General features: G+C 33.2%; 2 pseudogenes across 2 annotated transcripts; both read left to right on the plus strand.

Annotated features, from left to right (window-relative positions):
• The first annotated feature begins 8694 nt into the window (after positions 1-8694).
• LOC309849208 (small ribosomal subunit protein eS6 pseudogene) lies at positions 8695-14856 on the plus strand (annotated as a pseudogene). The gene is made up of 2 exons: positions 8695-8724; positions 14171-14856. The product of its transcript is annotated as a small ribosomal subunit protein eS6 pseudogene (transcript).
• Positions 14857-19379: 4523 nt separating this feature from the next.
• Positions 19380-20702, plus strand: LOC309849257 (eukaryotic translation initiation factor 4E pseudogene; annotated as a pseudogene). Its single transcript has one exon. The product of its transcript is annotated as a eukaryotic translation initiation factor 4E pseudogene (transcript).
• Positions 20703-26512: the final 5810 nt, after the last annotated feature.

The following is a 26512-nucleotide window of genomic DNA, read 5'->3' on the forward strand; positions in this document are numbered from 1 at the left end:
AATATACATGACTAAAAATGTGATTTCCACAAAGTGGGAAATATGACCCATAATAAAAAGAGGAAAACAATCAATGGAAGTAGAAAAAATTTTAAAAAAAGTATTTATATTGGAATTAGCAATTAATTAAAATACTCTAAAATGATTGTTAAAAGTATTTTTGCATGATTCAAATGAAGATGGATACAATGAATGAAAAGTTAGAGAATTTCAGCAGCATATAAACTCTACAAAAGATTCAAATATAAATATGCAAACTGAAAAAATATCTATAGAAGCTGAAATTTTTAAAAATATTACTATATACTTTGTAACAATAAAAAGATCCTTGACTTTGGGATGCCTGGGTGGCTCAGTTCTTCAGCTCGGGTCATGATCCCAGCATCCTGGGATCAAGTCCCACATTGGGCTCCTTGCTTGGCAGGAAGCTTGCTTCTCCCTCTGCCTCTGCCTGCCATTCTGTCTGCCTGTGCTCGCTCTCTCTCCCTCTCTCTCTCTGATAAATAAATAAAATCTTAAAAAAAAAAATCCTTGACATTGAAGACAGGTTTGTAATATTACCCAACCTGAAAATAGGTGTACCAATGGAATCCCACAAAGAAAAAAAAAATTTATAAAAATAAGCAGAGCCTCAATGTGGAGTTATAGTAAGCCTAAGTGTAATTACACTCCTAGATGGAAAGAAAAGAAATACTGTTTTTGGTTAATGTGTTTTGTTTTTCTTTGGGGGGGGGGGTTAGGGGTGCAGTGCACAAAGTTTTGTAAATTCAATCCTCAGGTCCAAGAACTATAGTGAAAAGACAGCCAGTATGATAAATCTATAGAAAACCACTTTTGAACACGTCACAGATATAAAGAAAATATAAAGAAAACATTTTCAAAATAACTATGAGCACAGTAAGGAAGATATATCACATAAAAAGAAATGATAAAAATTATTATTGAATTCACCCCCAAGGAACATAGACCAGAATAGAGTAGAACATTTTTAAAGAAACAACTATTTTTTTTTCAACTTGGATTTTTAAGTTGAATGAGACTATTCTCAAAAATGAAGTGAAAGTTGAAAGACTTTCATGGCAAGAGCTATCACCTCATTCCATTAGTATGTTCTATAACGTAAATTATCTATAGTACATTATATGTGTAGATAGGATTTTGATTGAATTAAGTAAGTGAGGAATAATATTCACTCAGGGTGAAACATTGAGTGCAATTTCATTACTTTGGAAATCGTTTTTTCAGTCAAGCAATATTATTTTGAAGATTAAATGTGAAAAATGTTTTTGTGATGATGTTATCGGCAACAATTTGTGCTGGATAGGTTTTGTTATATCTATTCCATTCTCTTCCTAATGTTTTACCCTGCAATTTAATGTATAAACTACATTTCCAAGACTATTTTGGAATTAGGAGTCTGGTGCATTGGAGGCTTAGCCAATCAGACGTAGTTACAAGATCTGGAAAGTGAACGTGATGCAGAGGCCAGACGTCTGCTGTGGCTTTTGTTTCAATCCACCAGCGGTGTTCAGGTTTTAGGGGTTTCAGCGTCAGCATTAGTAGATGTCTCAGTGTTCAGACTTCTGTTTTATGAGAGCTGAGAGGCTAGATTTGAGTCAGTGATTCTGCTGATAACAGAATGTAACTAGTATGACACAGTTCTGCACTAACAGGTTCCAATTTTGGTGATTTCCATATTGTCAGGAGCTCAGCTGAGCTGTGAAAGAGCAAGCTGAGCTATCAGGTGCCAGAGGAACCAATTAGATCCACAAGCCAAAAATGAGAATTAAGTCTCTTTATCACTTACTGAGATAATATAAGCAAGAGTCTGAAGCTAGAGAAAGTGCTGGCTCCCTCTTTTCCATTTTGCCCTGTGGAATCCTGCACAGGTCGAGGGTCAGATGGATCAGAGCATTCATGGGCTGTTTTTCTGTGAAGGGACCCCAGACAAAAGACTCTTAACAGTTTTATAGAGGTTGGGGTTGGGGTTGGGGCTGTGCACCAAGCCTAGTGTGAACCACTCAGCTTTTTCACAGGACCCGCAGGTGAAGCCTCTGTAATTGCCTATGGTCAGGCCAGAAAAACCACACCTAATTTTTAACCAGGAACTGGCCACCTTATATATCTTAGCTTCGTACTATGGCACTTGGTGGGAATATCATCTAGGGGCTTTCTGATCATAGAAGAGAGAGTAATATTTTTGTGACAAAACTTTGTGACATGGTTCTGGGAAGCATTCCTTAAAACACAACTTTAAATAGGTTTGTTCAGCCATCCTAAAGACTCTATAAGCTGTTGTAGTTTAGGCTACTATTTTTCTCTTTGTAAGAATTTATATATTTTCTACAAAAAGCCTCAATTTTTTCTTTCCAAATATTATCATAAAAAACCTGGTGTCCTAAAGGGAAAAATGAGAAAATGAAAGAAAAAAAGATATTTTAATTTATTTACTAACCTACAGGAAAAAGAAAAAAAAATCAGGGCTCTTATGCTTGAGAGTAAATTATAGTTAGGAAGGAAGTTAAGTAATTTTCTATGAATAGGCAGTGTCACTTTTTTTTTTTTAAGTTGTTTTTTGTTTGTTTGTTTGTTTGTTTGTTTGTTGACAGAGAGAGAGAGAGATCACAAGTAGGCAGAGAGGAGGAGAGAGAGAGAGAGAGGCAGGCTCCCTGCTTATCCAGGACCCTGCTTGATCCCAGGACCCTGAGATCATGATCTGGGCTGAAGGCAGAGGCTTAACCCACTGAGCCACTCAGGCACCCCTAGGTGGTATCACTTATTAAAACCCTCCATAACAAGATTGCTTTTAAGAAGGAAGTTTGAGCGTGTCTATCAAATAGACTTGCTCTACTCCCTCATAGTAAGACCCCAAAGTGAAAAAGAAAAGCATAAGTAAATATTTTATTAAAACAGGGAATAAATGTCTGCTATGATTGTGACTTTTTAATTTATTTAGTGTTTTAATAAGTTCAATTATATAGTTATCTTTATAACAAGAATGCTATAGGATGATATTAATCTCAACATACCATCTTACTTCATAAAAAAAGAGTCTGTATATCCTCTCTGGCTCAATCTTTTAGTGAAGTGGTCACTTCACTGAAAAAAGTAGCTCAACTCTACCCAAATACTTCCAGAAATTACTCTTCATGAGTGAACTTATCTCCTCTACATTCATTCACTTCTCATCCAGAATCAAATCTGTGTCATAAAATAACTGTTCATAAAATAGCTTTCTTCAGATTCTTAAATTTTTAGTTCTACCCAAAGTTAGAAAATATATTTCACCCACTTCAAAAGCAGTTTCCTATGTAAAAGGGTTGATCTCATGAGCTATCATAATAGATTTTTTCAAATTAGTATTATTTCAAGATACTGAGGAAAGGCTTTTCTGCTCCCAAAATAACTCCTTTTTCTACACAGTTCTTGGATCACATATTACATATTGATTTATGTAGGTAGTTTTAGAGCATGGATGGTTTTCAAGAATTAACTAAATAACGTTAAGTACTCATGTACTATTAGTACCTAACACACTTTTTCAACTGGTATATGGAGCCAGGCCACATTGGGCTCTTCCAGATGAAGGAAAGTATCATGAAATGTGAAGTCAGTGCCAGTTGAGATATGGAGGTGAGAATTTTAGCAGATTAGATTTAAATAAATCCTGACATGCCAAGTCTCTCATAAGCAACTTATATTAAAAATTCTCTACCTAAAAATCATGCTTACATTTCTTAAGAGACGTAAATTATATTACTTTGTCCCCACACTCCAAGACAAGTTAAATTTGAAGAAAATATGAAGCTATTTAATCTGAGTGATAGGGAAATCACTAAAGCACCAAGACAAATTCCAAATGCAAAGGGACAAAATCTATGGCTGGTTCTAATCCACACTGTTGTGTGGTCAGATTCCAGCCATACTGGCATTTAAGAAAGCAGTATTTATCAAGACATATGACTTACCAGCAATATGGATTTGGCTAATAAAGTTATACAGACCCCAGTTATCCTTAACACAAGTCATTCTCCTTTTATAGAAGCTATAATGTTTGAGTAGAATTAACCTCAGGGGCTCAAAAGTGATCATGTAAACCTAACTGTTAAAAATGTGTTAATTTTTATTTTATTAAAGTTTATAATAAAGTCATCACAAATATAAACTATAATGCTTCTGATTACAAATATTAGAAAACCCCTACCCAAGTGGATTAAGCAAGCAAGAATACAAGTGGGCTATCATATATTCTTGAGAAAAAAATCACATAAAGTGCAAAAAGTTGTGGCCTTTGAACACATTTGATCAAGACTTGAGACAAGACTAGGCTATGGTCTTATCTCCCAAGATTCCATTTGCCATTCTCCAAAGTTGTAGCCTGCTTTATTTTATAAGAATACTGCTATGCCCTCCTCCATATTTGTGCTTAAACCATCTTGGGAAACTGCAGAGGAGGCTGAGGAAGCTGTTGCTTGTCTAGTCATTTGTTTCTGCTGTGAACTAGATGGTAACTAAATTTTCTATGGGAAAATAGAGGGTAGCCACAATTAAATGTTTTGAATCTGGTAAAACTTTCCATTTTTTTCATAAGTTTACATCCATAATTCCTGATGTACCTCCAACTTTCTTACAGAAAACAACACTGGTATTCTCTCTTATTTTTCTCTTCAACAAAATTATCAATTTCTGAGTGTAATTTTGTTTTGTTTTGCACTCTTACTACTCACTCAAAAGTATACATGTGTTGTTGCCCATGTGTTGTGCATTTCCAAATTAATAAGATGGTAGGCAAAATTATAGTATACAAGAAAGTCTCCACTTATTTCAAGGAACAGTTCATGTTTTTAATAACCCCCATAATGCATGACAATCATTTAACAAATGTATCCTTCCTTAATCAATAGATTATAAAATATTTATCAAGTTCTTAATATGTACCAAACTCAGTGAATACACCAAACATATAGTATACATCATGACAAATCAGGTATCTACAATTACAGGAAACAGAAATATTTCCATTAGATGTTTTATAATATGATTTAATTCACTGAATGAACATGTTTTCATCAAATATAAATATTCTATCAAGAAATTGATTTGCTGATTATTTATTACAATCACTTTACCTGTTAAGATTAGGCAACTAAAATGTAACTTGAATATTTGGGGAGAAAAACTGAAGAATCTTCATCAGTAACTTTTCCTATTTTCATGTATGGCTATCTTTATGAAAGTTAATAAAAATAAGTATTTTAGACAATTAATTACAAAATGCACCCACCTGAAAACAATGAAAGAACCATTACTGTGTTTTTAGTACATATATATTACAGAATTTAGACATCACACTTTAAGCCTAACCTTGACAAATTGAAGTATTCCCAGAAAAATTGAAACCAGGATTTAAAGATGATTATATTTATGACTATATGAACTAGTTCTGTTACTTTAATTTTAAACTTTTGAAGCTTTCTTTATAATGTATTAATATAAATAAAAAGGACATTTGTTCAATGAAGAAGCACATAAATAATTGCCTGTTAATATATAAATCACAAATATTGGCATTCTAAGCATCACAAAGTTTCTCAGTGTAATGCATATATGTGTGTGGTTATGTGTGTGTGTAGAGAGAAAGAGAGCAAAGGGAGGAGGAAAAAGAAGACAAGGAGAAGGAGGAAAAGAAGGGGGAAGAGAAGGGGGAGGGAAAGACTTAGAAATCTGTACTTTCAGGTTTCAGGTTTTTTGTGTTTTTTTTTTCCCCCTAAACTCTTTATTCAGCACCTCCTATATGTCTTCACTACATGCCAGGCATTATTGCTGGTATTGTAATTTGTCCCTGTCCTAGGACAAAACAAATAAAATAAATAAGTAATTTTAGGAGAATTTTTTCTAAATTCTAAAAGCTGCTCAAAGTACAGGGAAACCACCAGGGACGTTGAGTACCACTGAACTACGAAGAGTGGGGGATTCTAGGCAAACAGATAGGTTATGAAACACTGGAAACAAAGCTGCTTTGCAGAAGCTATGACCTTTGGTTGATGGATGAAGCCAGCTGATGGTGTTCTCACAGGGAGTTGACTGAAGGAATCAATAATTGACCTCAATCCTCTCTTTTTATTGTCCACCACTGTATAAGCCCCCACCATCCAGAATCCCTAAGGCAAGGGATCCATTTATATGTTCCAATCAAGTCAGTTGCCAAGGCACAGAGCATGGCAGTGAGGGACAAAGAGTGCTTCAAAAGGTAGACCTGTGATAGCCAGCCCAAGGAAGAGATTTTGTAAAAAAAAATTTTCTTTTTCTTTTGTATACCTAGTTGAAGTAAAAGCCATGTTTTTCAATGTTCACAATTATATCCACCAAACTTTTCATAGAGTAAATTTTAGAAACACAATACATATTTTTAATGAATGTATGCATGAGTAAGGGAGCAGTGGCAGCTATTCTTAAATTATTTAAAACCAGAATATAGAGTACTCTTGTTCTACTTTGCTCCAGAGAATTAAAATTATGATGAAAGGATTATACATAGGAGGAGGCTAAACAAAAGAAATACATTTTTAAAAACTAGAAATTATCTGCTAAATAATGAAATACCTTATTAGTGCTGAGCTTTCTGTCAATGAACACATTCAAATAGAGATATGTTTTAGAATGGCCAGAGCACAATGAGTCCAGGAACTGAATAGGCTCTTGGACCAGCTGCACACTAATATCTCTACCTCTTCTAAGATTCTTTCATTATGGGGCCCACAGGAGACATTTATTTCTGTCTTAGTATCAGGAGACTGGTACTTCTCTTGAGGAACTGTTTGTTGTTAGCCCATAGGGACATTCTAAATCTCTATGTGGATCTTAGCTTTGGCAGTCAAGAATTTTACAATCAAATTTGTGGTTCATTTTAGCAAATGTGTAGAATGTTTTATGACTGTTGTATTTGCATACTAACATTACCTCTGGTTTTTCTTATTTTTCTTTAATGCACCATACATCTAATCTATTTTTTATCCTTACTGATTTTTTTTCTAATTTATTTATATGCCTTTTCGGGGAAAAAAGCAGGTTATAAACAAAGGCTTCCATATTTCTGTTGTTCAAAGTTCTAAATAACTCCAGAGAAGAAAAATAAATAGGTAGCTGACAATTTATTTAAATTCTCTTCAAAAATACATGGAGCAGGGGCATTTTTGCCTTGTAAATATTGCCCCATCCCTTCACCATTTGGTTGATAGAGATCAAAGTTGTAGGGGAGGTGCTAATAGACTTGCATCGTATAAAAGCAGACTCCTAAAAGGAATAATTTTGAATTATTTCTCTCTTTAAGTTTTAAATTATTAAAATGTCTCTGATACTTGAGATAATCTTGCAAAGATGAGTATAGGAAAAATAACAATGAATTATTGGGAGTAATTAACTAAGGTGGAGAGAGGTTATGAGATGAAGGACCAGGTTTAATGCCAGGGCCTCTCCCATGTGGCATAACGGTTGTGTTCACATTGTGTAGATATGCATATAGTGGAAGCGTTATTTAGAGTTAACAATTTTAGAACTAGAAACAGTCATTAATAAAAGACTGCGTGTAAATATAAAAAACACAAAAGTAAAATAATTTGGGGATCAGATATAAAATAGTATGTGTTAAGCAGATTTGAGTATAAGATGAGCCTTCCCCTACTCTATTCTCACCCCATCCCCAAATATGAACACAGATATCAGGGAATCTTCAACATTAGTACAGAAGAAAAAGGGTCATTGTTCTTTTTTGAAGAGAATCATATTGGAAACTACTAGTTTCCAATAATCTCTCTGTTTGATGCTTGTAATTAGGATGGACCCTGCTATCAAAGTTTGAAAGTAATCATAATTCAAAGAAGTGTGTGTGTGTGTGTGTGTGTGTGTGTGTGTGTGTGTGTGTGTTGCATATCCCTGAATTCCTAGCTGAAATAATAGGACATACTAGGGATATTTATACTGATCAAGCTGAATTTTAGTTTCAAGTAAGGAAAAAAAAAATCATTTGTATTGGCATCATTTGATTCTCACAAAAATCAAGTGAAATAAAAACCATAAAACACTTTTTATCTTAACAAAAAAACAGGCTCAGTGGATTTATGTGACCCAAGGATATCACAACTGCATTAATTCATGCCAAAGTTGGGATCAAACCTAGGGTTTTATCACAACTAAGTTTTCACAATAGTAAATTATTAGGACTTTCAAGAATGACTTATTTCCCTTCAATATAGGATGCTATAAGAGCCACAGCAACCTCTTTTTAGGAACATCACCAAAGGTAAGGGAAGCAAGGGCAAAAATGAACTATTGGGACTTCATCAAGATCAAAAGCTTTTGCACAGCAAAGGAAAAAGTTAACAAAACCAAAAGACAACTGACAGAATGGGAGAAGATATTTGCAAAGGACATACCAATAAAGGGCTAGTATCTTAAATCTATATATAAAGAGCTTATCAAACTCAATACCCAAAGAACAAATAATCCAATCAAGAAATGGGCAGAGACATGAAAAGAAATTTCTGCAAAGAAGACATCCACATAGCCAACAAGCACATGAAAAAGTGCTTCATATCACTCAGCATCAGGGAAAACAAATCAAAACCACCATGAGGTATCACCTCACACCAGTCAGAATTGCTATTATAAGTCAGGAAATGACAGATGCTGGCGAGCATGCGGGGAAAGGATCCTCCTACACTGTTGGTGGGAATGCAAGCTGCTGCAACCACTCTGGAAAACAGCATGGAGGTTCCTCAAAAAGCTGAAAACAGCCTTACCCTATGACCCACCAATTGCACTACTGGGTTTTTACCCTAAAGATACAAATGTAGTGATCCAAAGGGGCCTGTGTACTTGAATATTTATAGCAGCAATGTCCACAATAGCCAAACTAGGAAAAGAACCTAGATGTCCATCAACAGATGGATGGATAAAGAATAGGTCACACAAACACACACACACACACACACACACACACACACACTGGAATACTATGCAGTCATCAAAATTGAAATTTGCCATTTTCGACAACATGGATGGAACTATAGGGTATTATGCTTAGCAAAATAAGTCAATCAGAGAAAGACAATTATCATATGGTCTCCCTGATATGAGGAAGTTGAGAGGCAAAGTGGGGGGGGGTTGGGGGGTAGGAAAAGAATAAATGAAACCAGATGGAATTGGGAGGGAGATAAACCATAAGAGACTCTTAATCTCACAAAACAAACTGAGGATTGCCAGGGGAATGGGATAGGGAGAGGGTGTTGGGATTATGAACATTGGGAAAGGTAAGTGCTATGAAGTGTGTAAACCTGGAGACTCACAGACCTGTACCCCTGGGGCTAATAATACATTATATGTTAATAAAAATTAAAAATTAAAAAAAAAGACCACTGGCTTTGTAAGAGGCACCATGCACCAATGAGAAAATAGCTCAGCAAGGTTGTATTAGTAAATCCTTGAATTTCTCATTGAAGTAAAAAATACATATGCTTATTATAGCTGAGTAGAAAGTGTAAAGATTTTTAAATATTGCCTAATGTAAATATTAAAGACTAATTTATTAAATTGAGAACAAAATCTTAATTTTCCAATTTATTAATAGTAAAATCATTAAAATTCTACTAGGATTTCGTAGTAAAAACAAAAACATTTCTTTTAGTCATGAGACACACATATACTCAAACATGCACTGTTACTTTTATATTCAGACTTATAAGACAGGATGGTCTCATATGTTTGGTACCCAGCATGAAAATGTTGGAATGATGGATCCAGAATGACATAGTAAGGATGAGGCAGATAATGGAATATTGTGCAGGCTAATCCCTAAATGTAGGCTAGAAAACAAGAACAATCTAATGTTGTAATTTAGTCTACCATTAGCACTAGTCTAGAATCAGCAGTCTTCAAAATGTGACTATAATTACATGGATATTACATGAATATATTATAACAAGAAGGAATTCAGACAAAATTCTTAATCTGTTCCTAATTTTCTAAATTTTTAGTTTTCAATGAGGACATTTGCTTATAGAAAATAGTATTTCCAAAGAGTGCATTGGGATGAGATTAAGTTCTAGTCCAAGCCACCATAGATTTCCTTACACTGTTCCACTCTTAAGGGAAGAGTAGAATACATGAGTAGGAAGAGTACCAGAATGCTTACACACTAGGCTTACATGACAATATGGTTGGGTAAAAAAAGAAGACATCAACCCAAGATAACATAAGCATACCTAAATTCTCCATGAGTCTTTAGTGCTTGAGGTCCTACTGGGAACAAAAGACACTCAGAGAATGGTAGGAATGTGCATTTACCATACCAACAGTTAAAGAAGATAAGTTATGATTATCTTAAAATACAGAAAGCTTATTCAAAGTAGGCTGGATTAATTAAAGAAAATAAAACATATAACTAGTTAGTCAAAAAACCTTAATTTAATGAAGTCTTAATAAGGGAAGCATCATAATTTGTAACAGACTTAATATTTTTGAAGTTAATTTATATAAATACTACTACTATCATGACTTCCACTCAGTATTACCCTGAAAGACCAAGCCAAAGCAAAACAATCACTAGGACATTACTAGTATACTATTAATAACTTAAAGTCTAACAAAAAATTATAGGAGAAAATCTATATGTTTTAGCAATCACGACAACATCTACAAAATTTGCAGGGATAATTTTATAAGATTTGTACTAGAACATAATAAAGAAAAGTTTGAATATATTACTAAAGGACACAGGGAGATATATAAGAAGTTCATGGAAGAATGTACTGAATATTATACAAAAAATAATTCTCTGTATCACTTAGGATTAAATTTGATGGTATATGATATATATGTGTTCACAGTAACATAACAAAATCAGAGTTTATTTTATTCATTCAAAATTTTTGGACAAAGCCTATGTGGATTATTAAAGCTGCTCCATGAAAAGATCTGTCCCAGTTTCCTTCTATCTTTCTCTTGTATTAATCTTCGCTTAAGCATATTTTGAAAATAAACAATCTTTTTGAGGACTGGTTGTTGGTTATGTAAATGTAGGTTAGAAATATCAGTAACTCCAAATTGTTTCATAATCACTTTGAAGGACAGAGTTGTCATCAACTGAGATAGGATGCTGGGTTATGGCAGGGTAGGTCAAGAGTTCATTTTGACATTCTATTAAGCAAAGTTTGGATGGATGGAGATCATGATTATATAGATGTCATTTAAAGTCTGTACAGAAATTTAACTCCAAGGGAATACATGCAGAAGAAGGAAGGATTAAGAATGGAGCCCTGAAACAGTCTAGCAATATATGTTTATACAGAAAAGAAGAACTAATACAAGTATTTTTTAAAAAGTATCCACTGAATTGAAAGGAAAATTAAGAGGATAATGACCTGAAAAAGAAATGAAAAGGACAGATTGAGGGACTGTGTCAAATGTTTCTGAGATACTATGCAAAAAGTAAAGATTAAGAATTGACTTTTGGTTTTAGTAGTATTAATTGATATTTTTATATATTACACAGTGTTTGTAATGTGGTTGAGTTAGAAAAGTTAGAAAGGTTGATTTGAATTAGGCAGGAATGGGGAAATAATTGATGCTTTTATTTTTTTTTATTTTTTTTTTAATTAAAGATTTTTATTTATTTATTTGACAGAGAAAAATCAAGGTAGTCGGAGAGGCAGGCAGAGAGAGAGAGAGAGAGAGAGAGAGAGGGTAGCAGGCTCCCTGCTGAGCAGAGAGCCTGATGAGGGACTCGATCCCAGACCCTGAGATCATGACCTGAGCCGAAGGCAGCGGCTTAACCCACTGAGCCACCCAGGTGCCCTAATTGATGCTTTTAAATATTACATAATTATTTTATCTTTTGAAGTATGTTTTGCTCAAAGGAAATCAAATAATTACAACTATACCCGGGGGAAAATATATATAGTTTTTAGTAAAAACTAACCTTATAATGTTGTAGCGAAAAGAGTGCTTTTTTCATGGATGTCCTAATGCAGATGAAAGTGGCTAGAACCTAGGGCCATTATGGAAGGGTTTGATTTTGATTAGAGTGTAAGTAGTTTTAGGTTATCAGCTGGGAACATGGCATAGTTGTATTGGTGTGAATCATTGGATGGTTCCATTCTGGTTGTTGATGTTCATTCCAACAACTTCTCTCTCCTGCCTTCCTAGCAAAAAAAAAAAAAAAAAAAAAAAAAGGAAAGAAAAAACGAAGAAGAAGAAGTAATGATGAGGAAGCAGTAGAACCCACATCAAGAAAATTATCCCAGGGGCATCTGAGTGGCTCAGTGGGTTAAGCCTCTGCCTTCAGCTCAGGTCATGATCTCAGTCATGGGATCGAGCCCCGCATTGGGCTCTCTGCTCAGCAGGGAGCCTGCTTCCTCCTCTCTCTCTCTGCCTGCCTCTCTGCCTATTTGTGATCTCTGTCTGTCAAGTAAATAAATAAAATCTTTAAAAAAAAAAAGAAAGAAAATTATCCCAGATATTTTCAGTGGAATTTCATTTACTAATCACTGGCTACCATTTATCTGACACTGACAAATGTTTTGCCTTTTCTTTTTAGCTGAATATATTATTGCACTGAACAAAATGGTGGGTTTTTAGCAAGGTTGAAAGAAGAATGGAATTTGTATAGGTAAGTATCAGTGTCTTTTACACTCAATGTGTAGCTCAACATAATCTTTCACAGAACCTGGTAAGTTGGATTTAAATTCGTGTCAACAAGAAAATTGAAAAAAAAAATCGAGAAGTTTGATAAAAAGAAGACAACAAAAAGAAATTTCTAATGTCTGGATAGTGAAACATGAGCAAGCAACTACAATTAAATAAGAAGTGGTTCCAAAATGAACACTTTTATTAATGTGAAAGTATAAAGTCCAGAAAGAGATTTAATATATAATGTAACCAGGATAACTGTAGCATTCTCTTCAACTTGACTACACAGATTTCTTCTCAACTCTAGGCTCCTGACCTACTTTTTCTCAGAATGTTTATGTTAGAAAACTTAAAATTGTAAATACTTTCTTTGCTCCTTGAGATGTAAACATTTCCCAGTTGTTTTTTCTATCTCTCTCTCTCTTTTCTCTTTTGTTTTTCTTCCAAATTTCACAACCAAGGAATGCCTTTCTCAAGAACTTGGGAGGTATCCTTCTGAAGTGTATTCATCAAGAAAGCTACAGCTCCTATTGCTCAGTCTCTGTGGGAGGATAAGAGCCTTATTTCAATAAGCACCAATTAGCAAGCATATTGACCTAATTACATTGACAAATCTTTCTCTAGTTCTTTTCCACTAGCTCAACTGAGTGCTTAAAAACTTCTGCTTTTTGTTTCAGTGGAGGTTGGATTCAATTTCTCTCCCTATTCCCTTACCCCCTTTTCCAAATAAGCCTCCCTCTTTAAGTATTCCTTGCCTGTTTAACTTGTACAGTGTAATTTTTCTTTGACAAATGAAGTTATGTATAATGGTATTATCAATCTGTAGGGAAATGATTTTTTATTCATAAAATTACATGAGAAGACTAGATATCTAATTGGGGAAAATGATCTTATTTCACAATGTTTGCAAAAATAAAATCAAATTAATTAAAAAATAAAGGTTTGAAAAAATGTAAACTATAAAAAGATAGGATAATGCATACATTATTTTATTCATGAGAATACTTTTTGTGTGTTTTATTTGTTCTGGGGTCTAGTAATAATAGTAGGAATTTGTAAACATGAGAGATGTTATTTACCTCTGCTCTCATAAAAACATAAAAAAATGATCAATTTGACCAAAGAAAACCAACAAATCAAATAATCAATACTTCTATACTTCAAATGATATTATACAAATAGAATAAATATAACTGAAAACCTAGAAGAAAGTATGTCCAACAAATATATGAAATCTCTATACCAAATATATCAAATATTTCCGCAAAACAAAAAAAGGAAACAAAATCTTCAAAGGAGGTTAAGCAAAATATATGAATGAGTGGTTTGTAGAAATGCATATTGGTTTCAAAATATATTAAAAAAGAAGCCCATGCATGTCTCTTTTTCATGGCACCTCAGATGCAACAGGGGGGCTTTAGGATAAAGCTTTTCCATCTACTGGCTGCCAGAAACTCACTGAAGTGGATTATGAACACAAAATTAGAAGCTATGGCCACAGAAGGTTGCTGCTAAGGCTGTAGGTGAAGAATGGAAGGTTATGTGGTCCAAATCATTGGTGGCAATAAAAAACAAGTCTTCCCCATGAAGCAGAGTGTCCTGATCCATGACCACGTTCACCTCCTGCTGAGTAAGGGGCATGCCTGCTACAGACCATGAAGGACTGGAGAAAGAAAGCACATATCTTCTCAGGGTTTCCATGGAGATGCTAATTCTCAGTGTTCTCAACTTGGTCACTGTAAAAAAGGGGAGAAGGACATTCCTGGACTCATCGATACTATTGTGCCGATAGAGCCTGGGGTCCCAAAGAGCTAGCAGAAACCACAAATTTTTCAGTCTCTCTTAAGAAGATGATGTCTGACGGTATGTTGTGAGGAAGCCCTAAACAGAAAAGTAAGAAACCTAGAAACAAAGTCCAAGATTCAGCATCTTGTTACTCCACTTGTCCACCAATGAAAATGATGGTATGATGCTCTGCAAAAACAGAGTACTAAGAAAAATAAGGAAGAAGCTGCAGAGTATGCTAAACTTTTGGCCAGAAGAATGATAGAGGCCAAAGAAAAACACCAGGGACAGAATGCTGAGAGACAGAGGCTTTCCTCTCTGAGAGTTTCTACCTCTGAACCTGAATTCAGTAAAAAATATGATTTTCTAAAGGCAACAAATAAATAAAATTAGACAGGAAAAAAAAAAAAGCCCATGTCATTCAATTAAAAAATGCAAACATATACAAAGCAAAGAAAAATTTATATCCTTCAAACTGTAATTAGTATCACACTCAAAAGTTTGGAAAACATTTATTATTAATATATAATGTGAATAAAAATTATCACAGTAATATGAGGGTATAGTTTATCCTCAATCATATAAAATCCTGTAAGACAGCAATGCCACTTCTTAGCATTTAACTTACATGAGTGCACCAAGCTTAAGCATGGATGCATAAGAAAACACTGCAGTGTTGTTTGTGGCAGAGGAAATAAAAAAGAAAAGAGGCAGCTGGGGATTGAAAAAGTAAACTGTATACGACTGAATACGACATAGCAATGAAAAACTATACCAAAATATAAGGGATAGAAATGATTTATTATAATGTTGCAAAACAACAAATAGGACAATTAAATTCTAGATACATTTAGAGTACACCATCATATATAAACATACATATGAACAAATAAATACTAATATATATTTTCATAAAGCCTATAAAAATTTGAGAATCGGAAGAAAGAAAAACATTGAAATAAAAAATGTAAAACTGTTTATTTGAGCTTGGGAACCTGTTCAAGGGGGACATTAATCTTATTTTCAATGTTTAAATTTGTACAAGGACAATGTAGTCCGGTGTTATTTGGTAAGTAAAGTAATGAATAAAATAGAAAATAATTTTTAAATGTGCCAGAAATAATAATAATGTTTCAAAATGTGATATCATGATTAAATTGCTGGCATCAAAGTAGAATACTAAAAAAATGTTTGAAGCTTCTCAGAGAAATCCACATTTTGAAATAAATTTATATTCATATAAAATATTAAAGAGCAGTTACAAAAGAGCATTGACAATAGAAATATTCATCTTAATGCTTCAAGATATCTTGGGGTAGGTGTTCATTAACCATTTGGTTTTGAAATTCCTGACATTATTCTTAACTTCATTCTGCCATGCAATCAGTGTGATCAAGAGAAGGGTATTTATTACCCTCATGAGAAACTTGGGGAAATAAATCATTTCCATTGAATATGGTTCTTATGTGGTTTAAATTCTTTCAACTATATGAAATGCTTAAGAAAATACCTTAGACATAGTAACCATTCAATAAATATTAGCTATTATTATTTCCTAAAACACATGACATAGAAGAAAAAAGTGGCTGTGTCCTGAAGATGCACTCCAGTAAAATCATATTTTAGGCTGATATTTTAGGTTTTATCTGAACAAAAAGAACCAGGCATGGTTTGACAAAAATTATAAAAATAATATTTGTTTTTCCCTTTGCATGTAATTGCAAATGGCAAAAATATTATCTCTGCCTCTTATGATATCCCTGCTCCCTCCATTCCTACATCTATCACCAGACAAAATATGTTTCAACTTTCTAAGTTTTATAACTATAGGAAAAACAACACAAGAAAGAGGTGGTTTAAAACTTCACATTTTCTACTGATTAATCCACAAAATAACTTATTTTGTTCAGCCAGCTAAACTTGAGAATAGTAAAAGTCTTTTTAAGGTAATTAAAAAACAAAAAAAAATTTTTTTCTTTTAATGCAACTATATAATTATCACTTGAAATCATCATAATATTATTCCAAGAAATATGAAAATGTGGTTTTAGAAAATAAATTTGATCATGATATTTTAATATTCTCTACTATCCAAGATTTGGAATTTTGACTAAAATACATTTCTATTTATTCATAGACTCATAATAATATAAAACACACATTCTTATGGGTAATGTATGATCTAAACTTAGAAGTAATTTTTAAACTATAGTTCACAATAGTAGTAATTACAAACATTTTAATTAAAATTAGTATGGAAAATATTCAAAAAAGATGTTGAATATTAGCTTTGCTTTTTAAATTTTTTCTATCTATAGTAAAATAATATGGCAATGTTTAACTTAGCAGGTGGTAAAGGATCTACTTTATTAAAAAACTATAGAGATTTTTCCCAAAATATGAACAGGGTACTCTCATTCAGAACAGCATTTGTTATTTCCTTTCAAAATATGCTCATTTTGCATATAATTTAGTCATATTGTTTAAACTTTGCACAGCAAATTGCACTACATCTATAATTCTCCCTTTTCATTGTTTATAAGTGTTTAAAATACATCCAATTCACTCTAAGTTTCCTACTAAAACTACAGTTCATTGTCTCAAATACTTTCCTATTTGAGTTTTATATTATAAGAGCCTCTGTTGCAATTTAGCAGTTATAAAACAGAAAGGCTTTGCACTTACAGGAAACCTATTGCTGGAAATGATGTTCCACTTGTCACTTCAAAAAGTTTCAAGGGTTTCTCTTTTTCAGTATTTAAATGCTATATACTTTAATTTAGGATGATTTATTTAGATGACTCTTGAGCTCTCAGTTACTATGGAATCTGCTCTAGAAGTAAAACAAACAAAATAACCCAGAAAATACACCTTAGAATCATTTCCCTTTTTCCTTTGAATGTTTTCATTAACTAGACATTCCTTTCACATTGAAAAACACATCTTAAGCCTTTAAATGGGAAACTATCAACAGATGGACAATTATATTTATTGATAGGATTTTGGATTTAAAAGCAGGAGAAATGAGTTCAAATACTATTGCTATACTAATAGCTCTGTATCATTAGAAGAAATCTATATCCTTAATTTTTTATTCATTTATAAAATCAAGATTGGGATAATTTTATTTTATATGTATTCAGCCATTATTTTTTTAATTTCCAGCTATGTGCCATTCAATTTTCTGGATGTTGCAGACATACCATTAAACAAAACAACATACTTGTTCTCAAAAATCTTAAATCATTTGGCAGGGTTGGGGTAGAGAGAGACCAAATGAATAATATAAAAAAGTAAATGGATATAATAGATTAGAATCAATACATTAGACAATGGACACTTGTTTGAAAGTAACAGGCAAAATAATGGAAGGAGCATTGGGTGAAGAGGAGTGGTCCACATTTCTCTGTTAGGAAAAATTGCATGTGAAAGCCTTACAAATTCTTTTTTTTTTTTTTTTAAGATTATTTACTTATTTATTTGAAAGCAAGTGAGAGAGTTAAGTGAGAAAGAAAGAGAGAGTGCACATGAGCAGGGGGAAGGGGCAGAGGCAGAGGGAGAAGCAGGCTCCCCACCCAGCAGGGAGTCCCATGCTGGACTCCATCCCAGGACCCAGGGTCCCATGACCTGAGCAGACCTAAGACAGAAATTTAACTAACTGACCCACCCAAGCACCCAGTCTTACAAATTCTAAAGCAGTAAAGAAATACTGAATTTTCTATTATGGATATATGATTACATTATACATTCCACAGTTTAAAGAAAGATATTAATTATTAAAGTTATAGGGACTTTCTTCTCAGTTTATCTAATTTAATCATTGCTTGGAGCTAAGTAAATAAAAATTATCTCATTTCCTTTTCTTTCCCCCCTAACACTGAGACTTGCAAAATATTATTTCTTCAGCTAAGGACATGAAAGATATAACCACTATGAGACAAATTTCTATAATTTGAAGGAAGCTACAGAGGCATGGTACATTGGAAAAAACTAAAAGCTAAATTAAGAAAATGCACAAATTCATAAGAAGCAGTATATGGATGCACAATTAAATGAACAGAAGAAAATTCTATAACTAAAGAGAAAATAAGAGGCAGATGAACACAGGACACAGAGAAAATGAACAGAGTAACATGATGTTAGGATGTTTAGCAGGTCATTTCGTGTGTGTGTGTGTCTCAAATGTTTACATTATCCATATAAACTGGAGCTTTTGAAACATGAATTTAATCATTCAAAAAGAAGTGGTAATACTGTTTTTACTAGGAGAAATTTTTTTCTTGATGTTCTTACAGACCCTGTTGTTTCTATATCTGATTAAAGATTAACTTTTGAAATTTGTTTTCAAGTTAAAAAATGTTTATGAATTTTCTAGCTATAAATTTGTTTCACATATATATTATACCTGATTTTTATTAATTTGTTTCATAAGACATTAGAATGGCTAAATTCTATAATAACTGAAAACTTTGTTTATGTTTTTCCCTATTTTTTTCTTTCCTTTTGTTATCCCTCAAATTTTATTATTATATACTTACAAAGACTTGTTTTACAATCGAGAAAGTTCAATATTAGGGGGCAGAATTTACAAGGACATATCAGTCATCTTTATTGTAAGATTTGTGAATTTTGTTCCAATGTGACATGTGGATATGTTTTCTCAAGTTTCTAAATTGATTACTTCTTTAGATTTAGGCCAGCAAAGCCAAGTTATAAAGCAAATATTCACCATAAAGAAACAAAGGAAGCCATTATGAACATTAAAAATATAGCTTTAATTAATTTATGTGTTTATCACAGTGATAGAGTCTGAAATGAGAAAGAATGTGGTACAGACTTTAATAAGATTTAGTGATCTTGAATAATATTTGCTGAGAATAATTTCTAGGAATAAAAATCAGATTTCAGCAGATCGATCTAAGATGGCGACTGTGGAACCGGAAACCACCCCTACTCCTAATCCCCCGCCTACAGAAGAAGAGAAAACAGAATCTAATCAGGAGGTTGCTAACCCAGAACACTATATTAAACATCCTTTACAGAACAGATGGGCACTCTGGTTTTTTAAAAATGATAAAAGCAAAACTTGGCAAGCAAACCTTCGGCTGATCTCTAAGTTTGATACTGTTGAAGACTTTTGGGCTCTGTACAACCACATCCAGTTGTCTAGTAATTTAATGCCTGGCTGTGACTACTCACTTTTTAAGGATGGTATTGAGCCTATGTGGGAAGATGAGAAAAACAAACGAGGAGGACGATGGCTAATTACATTGAACAAGCAGCAGAGACGAAGTGACCTGGATCACTTTTGGCTAGAGACACTGCTGTGCCTTATTGGAGAATCTTTTGATGACTACAGTGATGATGTATGTGGAGCTGTTGTTAATGTTAGAGCTAAAGGTGATAAGATAGCAATATGGACTACTGAATGTGAAAACAGAGAGGCTGTTACACATATAGGGAGGGTATACAAGGAAAGGTTAGGACTTCCTCCAAAGATAGTGATTGGTTATCAGTCCCATGCAGACACAGCTACTAAGAGCGGCTCCACCACTAAAAATAGGTTTGTTGTTTAAGAAGACACCTTCTGAGTATTCTCATAGGAGACTGCGTCAAGCAATCGAGATTTGGGAGCTGAACCAAAGCCTCTTCAAAAGCAGAGTGGACTGCATTTAAATTTGATTTCCATCTAAATGTTGCTAAGATATAAGAGAAGTCTCATTCGCCTTTGTCTTGTACTTCTGTGTTCATATATTTTTTTTTTTTTAATTTTGGCTAGAGTGTCCACTATCCCAATCAAAGAATTACAGTACATATCATCCCCAGAATCCATAAGTGTGTTCCTGGCCCACTCTGTAATAGCTTAGTAGAATTACCATTACAAACACATTTTACCTATCCACAATATTCAAAAAAGAACTTGCATTTCTATACCTTACAGGAAAAAAATTTTGTTTATGTTCCATTGTATGCAGGAGCATATTTTGCTGGTTTGAAAGAGTATGATGCATACAGTTTTCTAGCAATTTTCTTTGTTTCTTTTTACAGCATTGTCTTTGCTGTACTCTTGCTGATGGCTGCTAGATTTTAATTTATTTGTTTCCCTACTTGATAACATTAGTGATTCTGATTTCAGTTTTTCATTTGTTTTGCTTTTGTTTTTTTCCTCATGTAACATTGGTGAAGGATCCAGGAATATGACACAAAGGTGGAATAAACATTAATTTTGTGCATTCTTTGGTAATTTTTTTGTTTTTTTGTAACTACAAAGCTTTGCTACAAATTTATGCATTTCATTCAAATCAGTGATCTATGTTTGTGTGATTTCCTAAACATAATTGTGGATTATAAAAAATGTAACATCATAATTACATTCCTAATTAGAATTAGTATGTCTGTTTTTGTATCTTTATGCTGTATTTTAACACTTTGTATTACTTAGGTTATTTTGCTTTGGTTAAAAAATGGCTCAAGTAGAAAAGCGGTCCCATTCATATTAAGACAGTGTACAAAACTGTAAATAAAATGTGTACAGTGAATTGTCTTTTAAAAAAAAATCAGATTTCATCTACTTTTCAATTTTATTGAATATAAGTCCTATTTTTAATTATTGTTTTTACTTGTAAATAGACATGCAATTAGTGCTGTATGTGGAAAAGATGTTTTGGAAATTTAATACAAACAGTATATTTTAGCTATTCAAAGTATGAACTATAGATTCACCTGGGATTCAAATGCTGGTCCTGCATTTTATTCTTACTAACTGTGTTACCTTGGACAAGTTGGAAATATTCTCAGTGCATCTGTTTCCTAACTTATTGAATGAGTATGACAATTATACCTATCTCTTAAGGTTATTATAATAATTCCATGAACTCCTCTACAAAAGATACTAGGAGCATATTGGGCTTATCTTAGTACTCAGTAAACAAAACTATCTTCAAAGATGTCCTAGAAAGCTCCAAAAAGAAGTTAGAGTCATGTTGTTAGTTTACTGAAACAAGATTCCTGAAATTGACAATTTTTTTTTACATCTATCTCTATTATTCTACTGTCTCCAAAACATCACTTTATTACCGTATTGCATTACATCTAGAAATACAATTAGGTTTAATCATATGAAAGTGCCAGTATTTGAACATTTTGCATACTCAGAGACAACAGTTTAAAATGATTCGATCTATGAATGAGCCTCTAATTCTTCATTCTGGCTTCAACTCCCTGCTTCCCCATTCAATATGCCCATTATACTGCTACCAAAGTAATATTTTTTAAGTATGATTTTCATCCTGTCAATATTCTACTGAAGCTCCAAGAGATGGACAGGTGTCTCCTGATATTTTAAAAAATTCTTTGGATCACTACATTTGTATCTTTAGGTAGGATGGAACTAGAGCGAATCATGCTTAGCGAAGTAAGTCAAGCAGAGAAAGACAACTATCATATGATCTCCCTGATGTGAGGAAGTGGTGATGCAACATGGAGGCTTAAGTGGGTAGGAGAAGAATAAATGAAACAAGATGGGATTGGGAGGGAGACAAACCATAAGTGACTCTTAATCTCACAAAACAAACTGAGGGTTGCTGGGGGGAGGGGTTTTGGGAGAAGAGGGTGGGATTATGGACATTGGGGAGGGTATGTGCTTTGGTGAGTGCTGTGAAGTGTGTAAACCTGGTGATTCACAGACCTGTACCCCTGGGGATAAAAATATAGGTTTATAAAAAAAAAAAAAAAAGAAAATCATAAAAAATTCTTTGAATGTGGAACAAGATTCTTTATGATTTATCTTAAATTTAAATTTTCAAATATATGCCAAAGTATTATTTTTATTTTAAGTCATGCTTCTTTTCCTCTGCAGCCCCTGTTACTCCTTTACTCTGACTACTGGATTCCTAGGAAACTTTACTAATCTCAGGGACTCAATTCTAAAGAGAACTTATTATTGTTTTTTTTTTAAATGAATTCGAGTTGTCACTGTCTCCTTTCATGAAACACCTTTCAGGGTTTTCCTTTCTCATACTGACTTAACAACTAACTAGCCTTAGCCATTGCAAGCTGTGAGAAGAGGTACTGGGAAGAACATATATGTAAATAGTATCTTTGCTTAACACTTAGGTATAGACACTCTAAAACTTTTTCATCAAGGTGTCTCAAAATCTTGCTACCAAGGATACATTTTGGTCCAATTAGCTTCTCACTGATTCCTGACTATTATATAACATTAATAGACAACACAGATATTAAATTGATATAAATCATATGCATCAAAAACATATAGCTGTCCAATGCAAAAGGGTTATGAAATTTTACTTAGTGGACTGATACACACAGAACGAAATGAAGAATATTAACAACGATGACAGTTCCTAAATGGATAATGAGACAGAAGAACTATCTAAGTCTTCCAGATTCATATACTAGCTTCTTACATTAGGTTCTTTATATTCTCCAAGACTAATTTTATTACTATCACTATTTTTAGCCTTGATAATGTTCTCTATTCTTGGACTATGCCAATGTTCTCTTTAATTTCAGATATTTAGCCTTTCACAGTCCTCTATCTTAAATCTCTTCCTGTGACTTATAAAAATCTTACCTTCTTTAGGGCCACTAAAGGATCTGTGACCCAAGAGTAAATATTAATAGCACTCACTTTCAGACTCAAAAATTTCCTGTATAGAATGATAAATTACACAATTATAATGCATAAAATAATTGAAATTGCAGTAATATGTGCTACTCATGGGAGTTTTATATAAATTTCAAATTCCCATAATCTCATTATTTTTGAGTACAGTGAATTGATATAATTTTAAAATAATTAGTAAACAATTTTTCACTTGCATGGAAATCAATTTTTCTCAAACTATCAATTGTTTTGTTTTATAATTTCAAGTCATGAAATTATAAAACATACTGCAAACTGTTACAAATTATTAAAAATATTTTAAAAAGCTCTTAATAGAATACAATGTCTTCTGTGTCTTTTTAGAAATTATCTCACTTCAGTGTCTAACATAAGTAATATGACTAATGAAAATATTGCTAATTTTGTTTTTTAAAAATATTTAATTTATTTATTTGGAAAAAAGAGAGAGCACAAGAAGGAGAGAGAGAGAGAGAATATAAAGCAGACTCTGAGCTTAGCGCAGAGCCCAATACAGGACTCAGTCCCATGACCACAAGATTGCTATCTGAGCCAAAACCGAGAGTCAGGAGCTTAACTGACTGAGCCACCCAGGCACCGTGAAAATGTTAGATAAACAGTAAATGAAGACATTTTTTTTTTTAAGATTTTTTATTTATTTATTTGTCAGAGAGAGAGCGAGCGAGAGCGAGCATAGGCAGGCAGAGTGGAAGGCAGAGTCAGAGGGAGAAGCAGGCTCCCTGCGGAGCAAGGAGCCTGATGTGGGACTCGATCCCAGGACGCTGGGATCATGACCTGAGCCGAAGGCAGCTGTTCAACCAACTGAGCCACCCAGGCGTCCCAAATGAAGACATTTTTAATGGTTGTCATTTTTATTACTATAGTTTACTGATTATAAAAGATATAAAAATATTAAAAATACAACTTTAAATTGTGTATATTAAAAGAAATAATTATCTAATAAGGGAAACACACTCTGGTTAGCCTAACAAGTGAATAACTTTAGATGATAATTTCTTATGTATAGCATACAACTATCATCAAATGGTTCTTTATATTCTGTGGTGAAGCATTTGCTTTATGAATTGAATCCTAGGTACTTTTGCCTTCCCAGTATCCATTACTCATCTTTCTGGAAATAGCATCACAAAACTGCTTTGGAAATAAGACTTTTCTCACAGACACAATCTTGCTAGTACAATTAACTTTCTTCCTGCTCCTTTTTAACCCAAAACAGTTCAGTCATGTGAGTTCTCACTGAAATTTGAATGTTGAACAACCACACAGAACAGGAAATAGATAGCTCTGCATACTCTAAAGAAATTCTCCACTAATACTTGTTAATTAGATTCTACTGATGCCCTAGTTATTGCCATTTCTGACATAGTGTTCTTCAAATCACACTTAAATTATTTGAGGTATTATATATCCATTCAATAAATTCACTAATTTCTTCTGTTAATAGGGTACACTTCTGTTGCTTGTCATTGAGGGATCTAAATTAGTATACCATAAAACAGAGATGTTTATCATCTAGCAAAGCAAATAGCCAATTTCACACATAGTTTAAATAGACAATTCAGTAAATAATCTAAGTAGGCTTTTAAATGTCCTAGTTAAGACCCTGGCCTCAAGCCAGACTGTCTGATTTTGAATCATGGATTAATCACTTATGAGCTATATGACCCAAACCTTACTGTCAGTGGCTCAATCTCTACAAAACTCTAAAAAGGGTAATAATACTTTCTAGAGCTATTTTGAGGAGAAAGTGTGTTAGCAGATTTGAAGGCCTTTAAAGAAGTCCTGAACATTATATGTAGCCAATAAACAGTAACTGTGTTTTTAAAAAATAATTTTAAAGAATGGAAACACACCTATTGTGGAAGAGGGTTCAGGAACTTGTTAAGGTAAGGTCACACTGATCTACCAGTACAAGGTAAATCTTAAAATCTGAAAACAGTGAAGGTAATGATCCAGCCCTGAAATTCTACATTCCTGATCTGCAACTTCAATGCTAAATACCACTAGCTGCATATTAACAGATGTAAACAAAATCTGTGATAAAATCTCGGCAATATGAATGAGAATCATAATTTCCCCTTAGAGTTCTTTAAGAAGAGCTTGACAATTATGGAAGTACCAGAGTGTATCTCTTCCGAAACACAAACATATATATTTTCTTCTTATAATTTTCAACTGTACATCTGGGACGAAAATAAACATATTTCAATTCCTCCTTAACAGTGTTGTAATTCTATTTCATTTGAGGCCAAGATACAAAATATATTTGCATGTTTCCTAATCATACTTTACATAGAAAATAAAAAATATTTCCTTTAATGAAAAATGTGTCAAAGTAATACTATTACAGAATTCTGATATTGCATAATATGCTTATAATTTGTTAAATTAGAATTATTTGTTATCCACGTGTTTTCATGAAAAAAAGATGACTTCTAACTGAAAGAAGGATGTACTTAATTTGTTGAAAGGATATTGTAGATGACAAATTGTAACCAAGTTTCTGTAATGCTGGTGGTATGAAATAAAAAGTCTCCAATACCATTTATTCTGTTCATTATGTGTCAAAATAATTTTATCTTGTAAGCTTGAGAGATGAACACTATTATTTAGTTGAAATTCAAGATGCAAATCTGCAGTGCTTATTCAAAAGTGGCTGTAGTGAGTTCTGTTTCTACCTATGGAGAACTACCTCATATTTGACAAACTTCCTTCTGAGAAAAACTGACGTGTGCTGGATCAAATATTAATAACTCATACACACACATATGATGCCTGATTTTTAACAATAGTTAAAAATTTTTAACTATATTATTTAACTATATTAATTTTTAACTATATTATTTTTAACAATAGTTGACTTATGAATTTTTTTATTTACAATCCTTGAAAAGTGATGCACATTTGGTGGAGACTGTACTTTGGATTTTGAATTTTGCTCTTTTCCTGGGCTAGAAATATGTGGTAAATATTCTCTCATGATGCTAAGCAGCAGCAGACAACCACAGCTCCCAGTCAGCCATATGAGGGTAAAAACCCACACACTTACAATCATTTTGTACGCATACAGCCATGCTGGTTTTGATTTACAGTATAGGAGTCAATAAATTACACGATATTTTCAACACCATATTATAAAATAGGCTTTGGGTTAGATGATGTTGCCCAGCTACAGGTTAGGCTGAAGGCAAATAAATTGCCCTGTGACTCTGAGGAGGTAAGAAGATATTTCAGCAGCCTCAAAGGTTTCAGGTGACAAAAATTTGGATTCAAGAAAATTATGTTTTCAGCCATGAAAAAAGAGCTAATATTAGATGAGCAATCCACCCCAAATGATTAATCCAGATTAAGATCTGGATTAAATATATGAAATAA

This window comes from Mustela nivalis (assembly GCF_964662115.1).
Source record: "Mustela nivalis genome assembly, chromosome: 15".
Taxonomy (NCBI): Eukaryota; Metazoa; Chordata; class Mammalia; order Carnivora; family Mustelidae; genus Mustela; species Mustela nivalis.